This window comes from Haemaphysalis longicornis, unplaced genomic scaffold (assembly GCF_048455015.1).
Source record: "Haemaphysalis longicornis isolate Haplotype H1 unplaced genomic scaffold, Haemaphysalis longicornis Haplotype H1 scaffold_2, whole genome shotgun sequence".
In the NCBI taxonomy this organism is placed as follows: domain Eukaryota; kingdom Metazoa; phylum Arthropoda; class Arachnida; order Ixodida; family Ixodidae; genus Haemaphysalis; species Haemaphysalis longicornis.
The window spans coordinates 178,563,268-178,578,460 of NW_027526295.1; the positions used below are offsets into that span (position 1 = coordinate 178,563,268).

The 15,193-nt window shown below is 51.3% G+C and overlaps 1 pseudogene; it reads right to left on the minus strand.

The window, feature by feature from the left end:
• Positions 1-10,811: 10,811 nt before the first annotated feature.
• On the minus strand, positions 10,812-14,974 carry LOC144168429 (uncharacterized; annotated as a pseudogene).
• Positions 14,975-15,193: the final 219 nt, after the last annotated feature.

Consider the following 15,193-nt stretch of genomic DNA (forward strand, 5'->3'; position numbering starts at 1 on the left):
ATGTTTGGGATGGCACGAGACGAGTGAATGATCGCAGCTTTTCTGTGGCATGTAGCATGTTCCTTTTCCGGCAGAGCATATCAGCTGACGAGAAAACTTTACAATCAGATGAATTATCTGGCCTCCATTCTGGCCGCCCTCCATACCTGCAGCGCTAGGTTCATGGACCATTTCTTCTACAACTCCTGGAATTTATACACGAAGCTAACTTGTTCGTGTACCTCTGAACTCGTGTACCGTTATGCCGCAGGACAAACTTTCAATTTATAAAAAGAAAAGATGAATTATCTGACCGTCATTTTTTAATTAAACAATATACCTAGTGTTGACAAGGGGTTATCATTCCCAGGAAATCAGATTTGTAATGAATACGTCTCTGAACAGAAGAAACTTTCTCGTTCTTTGCTCTAAAAACTACGTACTTCTGTTTTTGCGACATTAACGTAGAATTGACATCACGGGAGCTTCAAGGAGCGCCTGCTTTGCATCTTTTGAACACGTTTACATCTCGAAACAGGCAGAGTTTGCGTGAGGGCGTTAATTATGTATACCAATGTTTTAGTTTGATCTATCATCATGTTTTTTTTTATATCACGATGTGTATACGGTGTCGTATTCCTCACCTTATACCACCAGGTATGGGAGTGCCAAAAACTCCAATCCTACAACCCGTCCCTTATCTTTTGAGCAGTGGATGGCTCGTCTCGCCCATCTGGACCTTGAACACCAGCAAGACTTGTTAAAAAGGAACTGGACGGTAAGTCACAGCCTTGGTGTCACGGAATAGGAATGCCCTCCTCCGGGCGAGCGCCCTGCCGTCAGCTTTTAAGCTCATCAATAAATCTTTATTCTCTCTCTTTCTCGCCTTTCCCCTCCCCCTGCCCCCCAATTTTTTTTTTTTGCTGTTTCATCTCTCTTTGTTCCCGTTCATCTGAAATAGGGTCGTTAGTGGGCCAGACCTCTTAAGTTTGCATTAGAACTTTCTTTTTCTCCAGGAACTTTCTACGTTTCTGTTTTCGTAAATGTCTTTTCACGATATTATCTTTGCGGAAGGAAAGAAAGATACGTTTACGAGGAGAAGCAGAAAAAATTAATTACACTAAGCGTGTGGTCACAGAACCGGTGGCATCGAACTTTGTCCACTTAGAACACCATCAGTCGAAGCGGCGTTTTCTTAAATGGTGGTAAATGTACGTGAGGGCTGCGCGAGCGTGTGCATGTGTGTGCGTGTGCAGTTAGCGAGGCATAATAATGTCCCTCTCCTGCCTTCCCACACGCGTTTCCTGTCGAGAGATTTCCTTTTTTTGCATTCAAGTTTCTCTAAGGTTGATTGCTTTTATTTAGCACCTCAAAGCTCAACTCTAATGGATGTATTGTTCCCCTAATGGTTTGGTCGTACTTTCTTCAGCACCAACTCTGAAGCGAAAGCTTGCAAGTGACAGCCGCCTGCGGGTTCCTGTTTGAATACGCTCTCTCCGAGCTCGAGTGTTTTATACGTGTATCTCTGGTTATTTCGTCGTTCAGTCCTGGATAACAGCGCCATTGTGCGGGTCTTCTCCATTTCATTGTTTTACTAAGAGCACTGCGTAGCACACGCGCGTAACAGGCCAGTGAAGCTTCTATGAAAGAGAAACCTTGTCGCGTTGTATATAATGGCCGCTTTGTAACGCTTGTTCTACATAGCGCACATGTTTCTACAAAACCTAAAAACGAGCTAATAGAATCAAGCTTGTGTCGTTAGTCTTAATTACGCACCTAATTAATCGAAGGGAGAGGTTTATATCTACCCCCTAAATACGATCATCGTTGCGAATATTATCAATGTCATTATACAGGGTGTCCCAGCTATCATGCACCGAGATTTTAAAAAAAGAGCAATGTCGTTACTTGAAGAAAACCTAGTGCATAATGCTTGTTGTATTGTGGACAGGCGGATGGTATTTTTTGGTTTATGAGACTTAATTAATCGTAATTAATTATCTAACTCGAGAAGTATTGCCATAATCATAAAATTTGTGTCAATGAGGCACTTGTAGGTGCCCACGAGAGGCATCTAACTGCGGTATTTTCAGCGACGAACTATTTGCGTGCTCATTTATTCTGACTGATAAAGAACCCCCGCGAAATATGAAAAATACAACGTGATGGCGCCCCCTCCCGCCTCATAATCTTGGTGCATGATAGCTGGGACACCCTGTATAACACCGTCGTCTCCCACTTGGTTGTGGGATTTTTTTTTGTCTTGGCATGTCACGACCCCAACGCAGGCCGATTAGCGCAAAGACGTGCGTACCCTGGGTCAGCTTGCTCGGTGATGTTAGCGTTTCTTTTATTGCAACCGTGTGCACACAGCTACAATACCTCTCGGTAGGTGCATTAGGCAATGACATCCTAAGGTGTGCCGAATAATACCATTTTTTTTTTGCGAGAGTTTGCCTTACGGCATAACAGTTTTTATACAACATCACATCAGCAGAGACCGGTACTGAGGGCCCCATATCCACCGCTGTAGATCAGGGGGTCTCCCTTGATGGAGCCCTGTGCCCCGGAGATGTTGCAGGCGAGAGGTTTGAAGGGCAGGGCAGGTCCATAGAAGGTGGTTCGTGTCGGCTTCGGACGCAGGGACCGTACAAAAGGGACAGGTGTCCGCAAACGGCGTGTGATAGCGGTCACTGCTGGGGATAAGGCCACCCCAACTCGAAGCCTCCGCAGCAGGACCTCCACCCAGCGAGTGAGCCCACTGGGGAGGTCAGTTCCACGCGGTGAAAGTAAAGCACGCGTGGTGCGGCGGAGGTTCTCCTTTTCCACCAGCAGTTCTTCTAGGGTGGACACCGAAGAAGTGGTAGCGGCCATGGAAGGTCTATACGGCGATAGGCGCGATCCGCCGCTATGTGGGCAGGAAGCATGTCCCGGCGAACTCACAAAACACGCACAAGGAATGGGTATGTGTCCAGGATCGCGTAAATACGTGCCGAAATATGCTGGTGCCACGCGCAACACGACGTAGATCACGTATCGCTGTCGTTGAGTACGTGAATGGGGGAGAAATCAGATCTTCTGTCAAGCCTTCGTAAACTGGATTGATCGGATTGAATAAACTTTAAGCCGGCAGAACGACGTTTTAACTCGCCGCGACGCGGGCCTCGGCGTCGTCCTGGTGGTTAGCTACTACAGTCAAACCCGTTTATAGCGAACTGCAATATGCACCGCGATTAGTTCGATATATCCAATAGTTCTATATATCCGAACCCGCCTATAACGAGCTTATTGTTACGAGTTCGCAATCCGCTGGAGCCCCCCGCCCCCTCCCCAACTCCGTCATCCGCGTATGCAGAAACGAACACAGTACAGTAGCCATTACCATACCAAAATAATCCATTTATTGCAAGTAATAAAGCTACTTTCCGCCTTAACTGCCCACGTTGCAAAACAAACCGGTGATTTTTGTTTTCACTTTCGCTTTGGCGGCTTCAACTAAAATAGCATTCTCTACACGAAACATTGTTTGCACCAGTTCGAGTCCGCCTCCTCAAAAATCTAAGAAGCATTGGCGGAGCACATCGACTGCCGAAAGCGCTTTATTATAAGCGTCGGACGGATTTCACTCGCGACATCATCGGGAACGTTGGCGAGCTCTTCCCACCGTTCACCGATGCTGCTGCCTTGGTCCGGACTCGCCGACTGGGCGGGTTCCGTCGCGAGTCCCGCGCATCGGTAACAGTTGCGGAAAGTATTGGGCGTCAAGTCGCTCCGTGCGAAGCGCAATGCCTCAGTCGCGGCTCTTGCTCCGTGGTCGCGGCCAATCCACATCTCAAACGCCGCTCGAAATCATGCATTTCGGCGGCCATTCTAGCCGCCCAGAGTTCGATATATCGGATGTGAACTTCGTTATAAGGGATATGCAAGCACACGTGCAAGTCTGCACGACGCCGGGCGCTCCTCACGAGGCGCACGTTCACGTGCGCACAGTATTTTTTTTTTGCTAAAGCCATTGCACGAAGGTCGTTACCGGAGCCTCACACTGGATTCTCGGGTGTTCTTTCTTGGTTTTTTTTTTTTTTGCTAACGCCAACGAAAAAAATTCAAGTTTGAACAGCTCGTCTGTTAAAATATTGGCAATATGTGGGCCCCGATAATACACCTCTGCTCCGATGCACATCTCATGTTGGACCCAGGTAGCACAAAATGTCTTTAAAATGTCGATTTGGGGATACATTGGTCGAAACATATTTTCGACCAACGTAGACGCACTTAAAACGACTGCGGGGAAACAGATTTATCTTGGCCTCGCAATTAATCGGAAAGGCGCATTTTTGAATTCCCGTTATATCTGAGCACTGTTTTAGTCGTGTTTTCTCTTCGTGTTGTCGACGTAGGAAACTGTTCAGATTTTTTCGGTTCCGATGATCCGCCGAAAAGACCTTTTTCAAAACGGCGACAACGGCGAGTTACAGCTCCGGACGGAATCAGTGGCGCCAGCCGCATGTCGCGGGCGAGGGGGGTGGGCTACCGCGCATGCGCAGATTGCTCCGAGGGACAAAGGAAAGGCACTCCTGTAACGCACCGAGCATTTTGGAGCGAGCGCTTTGCAAGCGGTGCTCAAGGCACGGTCCGTTCAGAATAAACAACGCCGGCCTCAACACTTTTTGATGACGGCGTATACTGACATTCGCTTCATTTGTGCAGGTGGGTACAAAATCCATGTAGTGTGTTGTCTTTTCGAATTCTAAATCGTTGCGTAACGTTTATACAGGGCTTTGGCACTTAAATGAATGGTACAGTTGGGTTTTGTTGGGGTAAACTGGTGTGCAGCATGCCACACCACAACACGCTCTTCAAGAAACGCGAAAAATATTCCGTGCTTAAAGTTGTTGCCGCTCTACGTCTTATATTTTTATGCGCGTTCCTTTCATGCGCGTTCCTTGACGGCGATAATTTATTTTTGCTGCGGCAGGTCAGAAATGTAAGCGTCACTTCGGACACAAAATGGCGGGAAAAGTTTATTGACTCTGAAAAGGTATTTACGTTATCAATGCTAATCTTGGCGTGTTTCGCAGCTGTTCCGGCGTGAGCCGCAGTTTTTTTCTTCTATGTGGAAGTATCTTTTAAGCTCTTTCCTTTGCGCTATTGAATTCGCTGAGTTTGTACGACTCTTCTTTTAGAAAAGGTGTTTGGATGATGTCTTGGGATTACGCGTTGCGTAACATTGGTACTACATTTGAAGTTTGGTTCCAACCTGCAGGACATATGCGCGAGGTTCTCGAGACTCGTTTAAAATATGACAATCAGCGCTTGTGCAAGAGTCACGCCTTAGCATGAATTTGCAGGTGAACTGGCACGCCTGCTCTCAACTTTACGAATCCGAGCCTTGATCAGTCAACTGACTCTTGGAGGATTTTACGATCATCTTTTCTTTATAAGGCCGTGTTTTATAAACACCGAGCGTTTTCTTTGGTTCAAACGCCTGAAGAGGCGAAGAACTTGCTGTACTGTACGTGTATGTTTAATCAGCTGCGACGTATCCCGTTAGCGCGAGCAGTCAAAGCAAGCACTGGACACTTCATACGCAGCGGGGGCGTATCACTCGTGCATGTCTCGACGAACACTGGCAGGAGAGAGCGAGCAGCCATGCACCAACCATGGAGGAAGACAAAAGTTAGGAGACGGCGACTCTAAAGAAGCGTGAAGCTTAGTCATAAAAAGTAATGTCTAAGTGGGCCTTTGGCGTCATTGTGCCATGTGAAAGCGCACCGGCTCTAACCGAACAAACGCCGGCATGAAACTACAAGAAGATGAAAATATTATGGGTCACTTGCTAGGGTTGACGCCGGTGGCTCGGGGAAGGCAAACAGCGAGGGGGCGTCGTCAACGAACGTGGGCTTGCGAAGGCTGGCAGAGTGACATCATGCCGTCTCCTAACTTTTCTTTCGTCGATGGCGCCAACGGACACCCATGCATCGACATTTGCGAAGGCGGAGCGGGAGGAACACAATCTGCGCATGCGCCTTCCGCTCCGGCTTGCGGGAAATCCCGTGTTCTTCGGAGTTATGCTCGGGAACAAGTTAAGAAAGGCCATAGCTCATGTACGGTATATCACTCCGCCTAAGCTACAGACCCGGATGTCATCAAGAGCGCGCGTTTTGAAAGGAGATTGCTATGAATTCGTGGTATCGTCAGCCTTTTCTCGCGTAGTTTATTTATCGTCGATGCACTAGTTTATAAGCGTACTAAGTGCAAAAAATCACGAAACGGATCGGGCCATGTTCTAAATATTCCCAGTAGCACGTTAATTGCGCAGCGCGGTGTAACATCCTGCGGCGGTGATAAGACACAGCGGCAACTTCCGTTGCCGTTCTTAAGTTGTACCCGATTATAGTGGAGCTGTTTTGGATGTTTTTCCTTGACTTCGGTTTGGAATCTGCTATTTCGTATGTAAAGTTTGTCGATTGTATTTTCAGGTATCATTGTTCTTCTCTTGTTTCGGTTGCAGTGTGTTTGGGAAGTGTTTGCAGGTTTGAGTTCTCGTGTTGTCGCACCTCAGTGAGCTGATTCTCTTTTTTTTACGTTTCCCCTTTTCAAAGGAACGTCCCATGAAATCATCCCCGCTGTCATGCCAGCGACAGACAGATGCGAGAAAGTCCGGGATTTTCTGAAGAAATTCCGGACATTAGCAGATGTATAAGACGTCTTCACAACGCGGACGTCTTTTCCAGGTCGTTTTGTAGCCATTTTTTTTTTCGTTTGGAATATACGCAGCATATACGTTTTGTACCCTTTTTGTACCCTTTTTGTACCTTTTTGTACTATTTTCAGTGATGCTACCGCTGCGCCAATTGCGCCAAACTGCGCCCAAGTGCTCTGGCTGCTACATCCTGCTACATTTCCTCTAAATTTGGCGATTCTGCGCCCAACCTGCGCCCAAGCTTTACGCCGACTTTCAGAAACAAAACTACTTGAGGTTCCCCATTGAAAGCGGCATCGCGATGCACCTGTTTTCAGGACGCAATCCGAGCCAAGCCAAGGCAAACTGGCCCTTGTTGCGATAACGGCGATGATACATTTTGCGGCAGGCGCCTCGTAGGCGTTGTGAAAGAAATCCCCCCCCCCCCCCTTCTCCCCCTACCCGAGACTTAATTCCGTGCAGTGCGCTTCGCACTTATTGGGCTCGCGAGACCGGCTGCCACCGTCACGACCGTCCGCGATATGCGTGCCGTACACGTGAAGCTCGGCCACAACGTCAGGCGACATGATATTGCCGTACTCGCTCACCAACGTGCCCCGACAGCGCACGCGTCGACCGGGTGCCTGCGGAGTTGTGCCGGAAGAAAAGTAGGCAAGAGATGAGGATGCAGGAGTTGTAGTTAGAGGGGAATCTGGATGATACGAATTTCTGATACATCCCAGCGAAATTGCACTGTTTGAAATGGGAAAAATTTTGGCTGTTACGAACGGACCTGCGGTGCCCGGCAGATGATACCGAGTTGGCGAGGCACCCGACTGCCGAGCGAGCAAGCTACGGCGACATATGGGCTCTCTGCCCTCTTTGTCGCTCTTTCTCCAGGAACGGCCAAGCTGTTTTCTGCTCGCGAAAATGCGCCGCGCACCCCACAGGCACGCTGACGCCGCCGCGAATCCACCCGCAGGCTGCGCGGGGCGTGGCCGGCCGCGGCAACATGGCGGCAGTTTCGGTCGCGAAGGGATGTGGGACGCTCAAGAGACCGCTTCTAACCGCCCTTTAAAATGCCGCTGAAAGCACACACGAAGTTTCTTGTGCGGTAAATGAGCTAATAATGCGAGCGAAAACGTTGCTATAAAACATCATCCGCGCGGCTTGTGAAAGCGCCCATGAAATATCTCTCGGGGTGCTAAGCCTAAACATCTCCGGCAGAGCCAGCCGGCTGACTTGAGCGCTTCGTAACTGCTGCCGCCATCACCCCCACGCCTTCCCATTGGCGCCAGTTGTCAGGCTCCTCCCACTGCCACGCGCGTCGCGCGTTATTTTCTAACCGTGGGTGCCGAATCGCCGACGCGGGCGTGAAAATATCGCGCGCACAACGCCGACGCGCACGAATCGCGTGCAAAACAGCTTGGGCACCGCGAGTGAGGAGATGAAAGTCAAGAAAGGACCGCTCGGTGACATGGAGGTTAAAAAAAAAACAACAAAAAAAACGTCACGGATCTTGTCACGCAAAAGTAAGATAAGAAACAATCGAAAACTTGTTTTAATGCTTAATTTTTTGGTCTGTGTTGTTTACACCAATTTCGGATGATACGAATAGTTTTCGCCGTGCTGCAAGATTCGTATCATTAAGATTTTACGGTAAACAGATGAGAATTTACAAAGTGCAGGGGAGAGAAAATAGTATGCAAGGGCAGGAAACGGTGACATATAGTTTGGGCCGCGATCTGGCGAGCGAGTACGACAATTTCACGACAGCTGACGTTGTTTCCGAGCTTAACTAGTACGGTACGCATATGACGACGTCCGTCTTAGATTTCACGTAGTGTTCATAGAGGCATAGAATTCGCATACGTTGAAATTGAAAGTGAAATGTGCGCATGTAGCCTCGCAGGGAATTAACATAGTCTCGGGGGTGGGGGGAGGTACTAATGGGCTACCTAGTCATTAACGGAGGAGTTTTGGTTGCTTGCGGCAAACCTTCAGCCAGGTGCTGCATGTTGGTTGCCAGAAATGGCTGCCCGCTGCCTTTGTAAACAATAGCGCTGCTATCGGTGGCTTGTCGTTTTAGACCTTTACGGTGGCCGCGCTGACGCTGCTAAATAGTGATGCATGTGCAACACGGGGTGGAGCGTGATGTTCAATTATGCAGTCAAAGCCATGGCGCTACTGATGTCATTGGTCAGGGCTTAGCTTTCAAATAGTGCTCGATTTGACAAAGCATGTTCGTTGTGACGAGCAATTTTTAGTTTGTTAATAGTAAATCTTCTATTGTGTAAAAATGAGAGCTTGTTTTTTTTTTTTTAATTTTTGTTGTGCAGGCCGCTGCACAAAGTTCTAGGCAGACATTCTTCAGGATGATGAAAATGGGGACAAAATATCCATGTTCTGGGTTCTTTGAATTTTTGTTATTGTTGAAGGGCGTGCTTTTAACGATTGTCTATCATGAATGCAATATGTGTCTTAAAACTGCTTCTATCAACACCTGCTCCGAAAGCTGGTTTTGCTGCTCCAAAACGCATTTTTGCCTGCTCCAAAAACTGCTCCAAAGCGGCCTTAGCCGGTAGCATCACTGCAGTACCCTTTTTGGGCTGGGGAAGGGCGGCAAAGTAATTTTGACCACTTGGGGATATACGACGGGCGTCGAAATCTCGACACATGGACGTTCTCGTTTTCCGCCTACATCAGAAAAACGGTCGCGGTGAACGGCGATCAAAACCGCATACTTTTAGTCAGTAGCAAACGGCTTAGCCACTGAACAACTCCTGCGGGTCGCACTTGTCACATGTTTACGCTTTCCAGGTGTGTGACCTTTTTAAACGTTTGCACACTTTGGGTGTGGCTGGACCTTCGTAGTTGCGCAGTAGAGCACCGTCACAGCGAGGAAAGGGCAAAGTCGTTTCATATTGCCTGCAATCTGCCGAGAAGGACATTTCGTTTGGTCGGTCTTACACTCTGCTCACGCTACCAGCAGTAACACATCGTTGCTACATATTGGTGCGCATCCCTTTTCCACGTTGCGACTACAGAGAGAGCGTTGATAGTTAGTGTTTTGATTGGCCTGGAGGGCAAAGTGCATGAGAGGGTACGAAGTTGATGATACGTCAAAGAGAAAGGCCTGAATGGCATTGACGGTGCAATATTAACAACGGATGGTCGAACCGTTTCGTCGTTAACCAGTAAACGTTATTTTTTTTTTCGTTTCAGTTCAGGTTAGGGTTCAGCGTGGTCTTCCTTCTTCACTTTCTCCGGTAGTAGAGTCGGTTCGGGTGGGAGGCCTTCCTGTCGGCGGCTGGTACGAGTGGGGCTTGCTTGGCGACTTGCAGAGGGTTTAGGGTGCGTGTACCCAGCAGCTCCACCAGATGTCACGAAGCCAAAGACGACGCAGTGGTCTTCAAAGAAAAGTTTATTGGAGCGAACTTGTGCTCCCCTAACAACTCAAAGAATACACAGGCGGCGAAACAGCAGTCAAGAAAGTGACGTGTGTAGTCGAGCGTCGAGAGTCGAATGCTGCGGCATCTGCTCTGCGGGAATTTATTACTTGGCGCGAGGGTTTCTCGAATAGTCGAAGTGTATCCAGAACACTGTAGATCAGCTAAGATTATTCTAGGCTGTTCGCGTTAGTTCGGAACGCTCTCCCTATCAGAAGAGAACACATGCGGCACAGAAACAAAGAACGGAACACGCGCCTCCCTTGGCCCACAGACAACACCGATAACACAGACCGGCGCAGTCAGGCGGCAAAAGCAAAACACAAAAACCCAATACATGCTTCGCGGCAGTATAACGGTTCGGATTCGGGATCAGTTCTGGCAAAAAATATCGGTTCGGTTCCGGTTTCCGGTTCGGTTCGGTTCCGCTTAGGCACCCTGATAGCAACAGTAAAAAACGTGAGATTTATTCTGACGTTTCGGCCGGGATCCGCCTTACCGAGTTACTAAAGCATCAGGCGCGTAAACCGAAGGTCGTGGGTCTGTTTTTTTTTTCACTCGCTTTCTTCATTTCACACACACACCCACCACGCACTCACACGCATATTTGTACACAGATGTTTGACTAAAATGTGGCGCGCATGCAACGCTACAGATTATGTATGTGCACCCGAACTAACGTGTCCTATGGTTAGAAGTAAACAGTCTTTATTTCACCAGCAAAAAGTGAGTCCCCTTGTCTTTATGCTGGTCTTCATGGCCGTGCCTTCATGCGGGTGTAGTTCTTCTCAGTGACCTTCCTTCGCGGGCTTCAAGTGGCGCCAGTTCTTTTTGAGGATGTCGAGGATCTTCTGGCGCTTCTCTTCCATCAGGTTGTCGCGGGGATCGTGAACGTTGTCGCGGACGTTGGGCAGGCCGGAAATGACGCAGGCGGTCATCGCCGACCGACCCTCGTTCATGCTCGTCGCCTCGTATACCACTGCTTCGAGCTTTGGCCTGTGCCAGGATAGCGGAGTGAAGCACGTTATCAAATGCGCTTTTGAGGTCGAGGCCGAGCACTGCCCTGCAGTCGGTTCTGGGGCCAGCGCTGGGAGAGCGGACATACAACTACATCCGGGCATTCCTGTCTCACCGAACGGCACGCATCCATGTCGGCCATCTGCAACTGGACGAGAGGGAGCTGGGCAGCGTCGGCACGCCACAGGGGTCCGTCATTTCCCCCTTCCTCTTCAACATCGTCATGATCTCGGTAGCCGAACGCCTTGCCCGACTGCCGAACGTCCATCACACGATATACGCCGACGACATCACGCTCTAAGTGACCGGCGGCACCAACGGGCACATTGAAGAAACACTGAAGGAAGCGATCTACGAGGTCGAGGACTGCCTGAAGAACACGGGTCTCCGCTGCTCCCCGCAGAAATCGGAACTGCTCATACTACGGCCTCCTGGACACCAAAAGAAAATAGCCGAGAGAGAAGCTCGCAACATCACCCTTCGCACCGAGGACGGCACGACAATACCACACGTCAGCAACCTCCGAGTGCTCGGCCTCCACATAGACTCGGGCAACACCAACCACACGGCCCTGGACAAGTTGATAACGAAGATGGGCATTGCGACCCGTCTAATCAAGCGGGTCTCCACCCACCGCGAAGGCATGCGGGAGCCCAATCTCTTGCGACTGCTGCAGTCGTTCGTGATGAGCCACGTCTCGTACGTCGGCGCATTTCACCGATGGCTGCAGCACGAGCGGGACAAAATTAATGCAGCCATACGCAAATCAGTCAAGACCGCTCTGGGACTCCTATCATGCACGAGCAATCGGGTCATGGCATCCCTCGGCGTACACAATACCCTGGAAGATGTATGCGAAGCCCAGCGCACCGCACAGCTCGTCCGCCTCGGAACCACGAGAACGGGCCGCCAGATCCTACAGCGAGTCGGCCTCCGCCCACCGCTCGAGGAAGACACTGAAGAACACCGAAGGAAAATTCCCATTGCCATCGCCAGACAGCTGGTGGTCTCACCGCTCCCGCGCAACGTCCACCCGGACCGCAACAAGGAGCGAAGGCAAGCCAGAGCCCGCAAGCTCGGGGAAACTTACGACACAGATAACACAGCGGTGTACGTGGACGTCGCCCACATTCCGGACAAACCTCGCACCTTCGTGGCCGTCGTGATCCGCGCCACAGATGGAAGCACAGCGAACGCCTGCAGTCTCCGCGCACCCAATGCGGAGCAGGCAGAAGATGCCGCCATCGCACTGGCGCTGCGAAGCGACCACAATACCACGACTATACTGAGCGACTCCCGGTCGGCCGTCGCCAACTTTGCCAAAAATAACATTGGGGAAACGGCGGCCCGCCTGCTCCCCGTACAGAAGTCCACAGCGACCACCATCAGATGGTTCCCGGCCCACGTCGGACCCATCGCCGGAGGCACGGCCAACCGTAACGAGAGGGCAGACGCCGTCGCACGCGAGCTCGCGCATCGTGCGGCGCCCCCCTGCACCCCGACTGCGGAAGGTGTCGACCTCCAAACGGAACCACTGACCGCCTACGGCGACATCTTGCTGTGGTACAGAGAAGAACGCCGGACGCTGCCCCCGCCTCACCCGAGGCTAAGCAGACGCGAGGGTGTCCTCCTACGCCAATTACAAACTCGTACGGTGTTGACGCCGGCCCTCACTCGGCATGTGTGCACAGACTTCTACATAAGTGATCGGTGCAGTGTGTGCGCGAATGGACCCGCAACTCTTGCCCACATCATGTGGGGTTGTGATGTGACGCCGAACAGTGCTGAGCCGGACTCACTGCCTCCGGAGGTAGTCAATCACATCAACTCGCCGGACCCGTCGGTGCAGCTGCTCGCCGTCCAGCGGCTCGGGAACGCCCTGGCCCGGCAAGAGCGAACGGGGGGCCCTCCAACGGGAGCGGTCCCGCCTAGTAGCCGGGACCGGGCCACAGGCTCACACCCGAGGTCCACGTAACCGCACAGGTTACACAGATAGGGTGTGGTGAAGCCCTGCGTGGCCTGATCCGCACCTGCGCGCCGGACAAATGAAATAAAGTCCTGTTCTCTCTCTCTCGAGCTTTGGCCGTAACATTCAACCCGGTTAGTCTCGCTGTCGTCCCGGCAGCCGCCACAGGCAAACACCAGGTTGTCGATAATGGCGACAGCATAGTTGCGCCTTGCCCTGTACGTGTTTGGCAGCAGGGTCCACGTGCTTGTCTGTGGGTTGTACTTATCGGCAGAAGAGAGTTTAGAGTGACCGCTGAAGTCCGCTATGGCGTAGATGTTGTCCCGAAACCAGACGCAGCCAACCCCGCTCCGTCTGTAGCACATGCTGGCGATGGCCGTCCACAAGTCGAACTCCGGGACGTAGCGCTCGGCAGAGTTGAGGCATTCGCATCCGCTGAAGCCGCCCGTTGCGTACACGTAGCAGTTGTGCGCCGTGGAGCAGGCGTCACTGCGTTGTTGTTTCATGGACGTGATCACGGTCCACTGGTTGTTGCGGTAGTCGAGCTTTTCGGCGGAGCTCCGCCACTCACGCCTGTCGTAGCCTCCCATGGCATAAATGATGTCATTGAGCACAGCAACGCTGACATAGCCCCTCTTGACCTGCATGGGAGTTATTGAGCGCCACGTCTTCGTGTGCGCGTTACAGAAACGCACACTGCGGAACAAGTCCTCGCCATTGAAACATCCGATCACGTAGACGTCGTAGCCGATGACCGCACACTTGTGGGATGCCCGGGGCCCTGCAGGGTCCACGCTTTCAACTTTTACCCACCGGACGGCCTTGCTGTCGTAGCTGTCAATGCAGGTAGTCGGCCCTCCGTTCATCCAGCCGCCGGTGACGAACATCACCTCGTGCGGGACGCGGGGTCGCACCAACGCTGGCGTCCGTACCTCGTCATTGTGGGACACAACGCTCAGGCCGTACAGAAAGCACAAGCTGTCTGTTACGATGGGCTTGCAGGCTTCACTTCCGACGTCGTATTGGCGCGTCTTTCTCTTCTTGACGAAGTCTGTGTCGACTAAACCCGTGCGGACACAAGCGAGCAGCCGAGCAATGTGCTGCTCTTGGTTCACCGGGTTGAACTCAACCCAGCGGAGCGCGGGCTTCAGCACGCTCCCTTGTCTGGCCACGTTCACGTTCTCGTCGGACAAGAGCGACTCCACTTCGTCAATATCCAGCTTGAAGAACTCTTGGCTCCCCTTCGAGATCTCCACGAAGGGCTGCATCAGGTACCTGTACGTCTCGCTTTCGAGATCGAAGCAGTTGTAGCACTTCATGACTTTCTGGATGCTGATGCAGTTTTCGAGAGACATGATGCAGTGCAGAAACTCGCAGACGTCCTTGATCAGGTTAGTGACGCAATGGTAACCAGCCACCTCCAAAACGCTCTCCACGTTCTCCGCTCGTACGCTAACTCAACGACGATGGCCGAGGCGGCACTTGACACACCGGGCACCAACACTTCGGACCGCTCGTAAATGTTGAAGCGTACGCCGAATAGGACCCTGAAATACTCACTGCAACTGGCCATTATGACCCGGTGCACGGGGAAAGCACCCCCGTCAGAGGTCATGAGCAGGCCGTCGCAGGGCAGGCCCGAAGAGCGCATTTTCCACAGTGCCTCCGACGTCTCCCGGTCGAGCGTCATCTGCACGGGGTCGCTGCTGTGCGGCTGCCGCTCATGCCGCCCTCGCTGCCCGCTGCTGACTGCACCCATCCGAGCGAGAAGGTTGGGCCCATGGAATGCTCAAGATGTCTACCCGCCACAAGGGAAAAATCACCATATGGGGGCGCATCAGATCCTGCATCTGGAAGAAGACTATGCTCTCTTCCGGGGGCCACGATTTTATAAAGCAGTATTGAATTTTTTGGTTCTCAAATTGTTTACCCACTCTTATCCCACTTATATTTTTCTTAGTTTTAATTTGTAAGCTTCTTCAACAATGAGATCAAAATCAGACTTGGCCAATCCCCCAGAGTGGGTTTGGCCAACATATGGATATATGGGCCCCATCATCGTCCCCTCCTAGACTTTACACGCGAAGTGAATATTCTCAT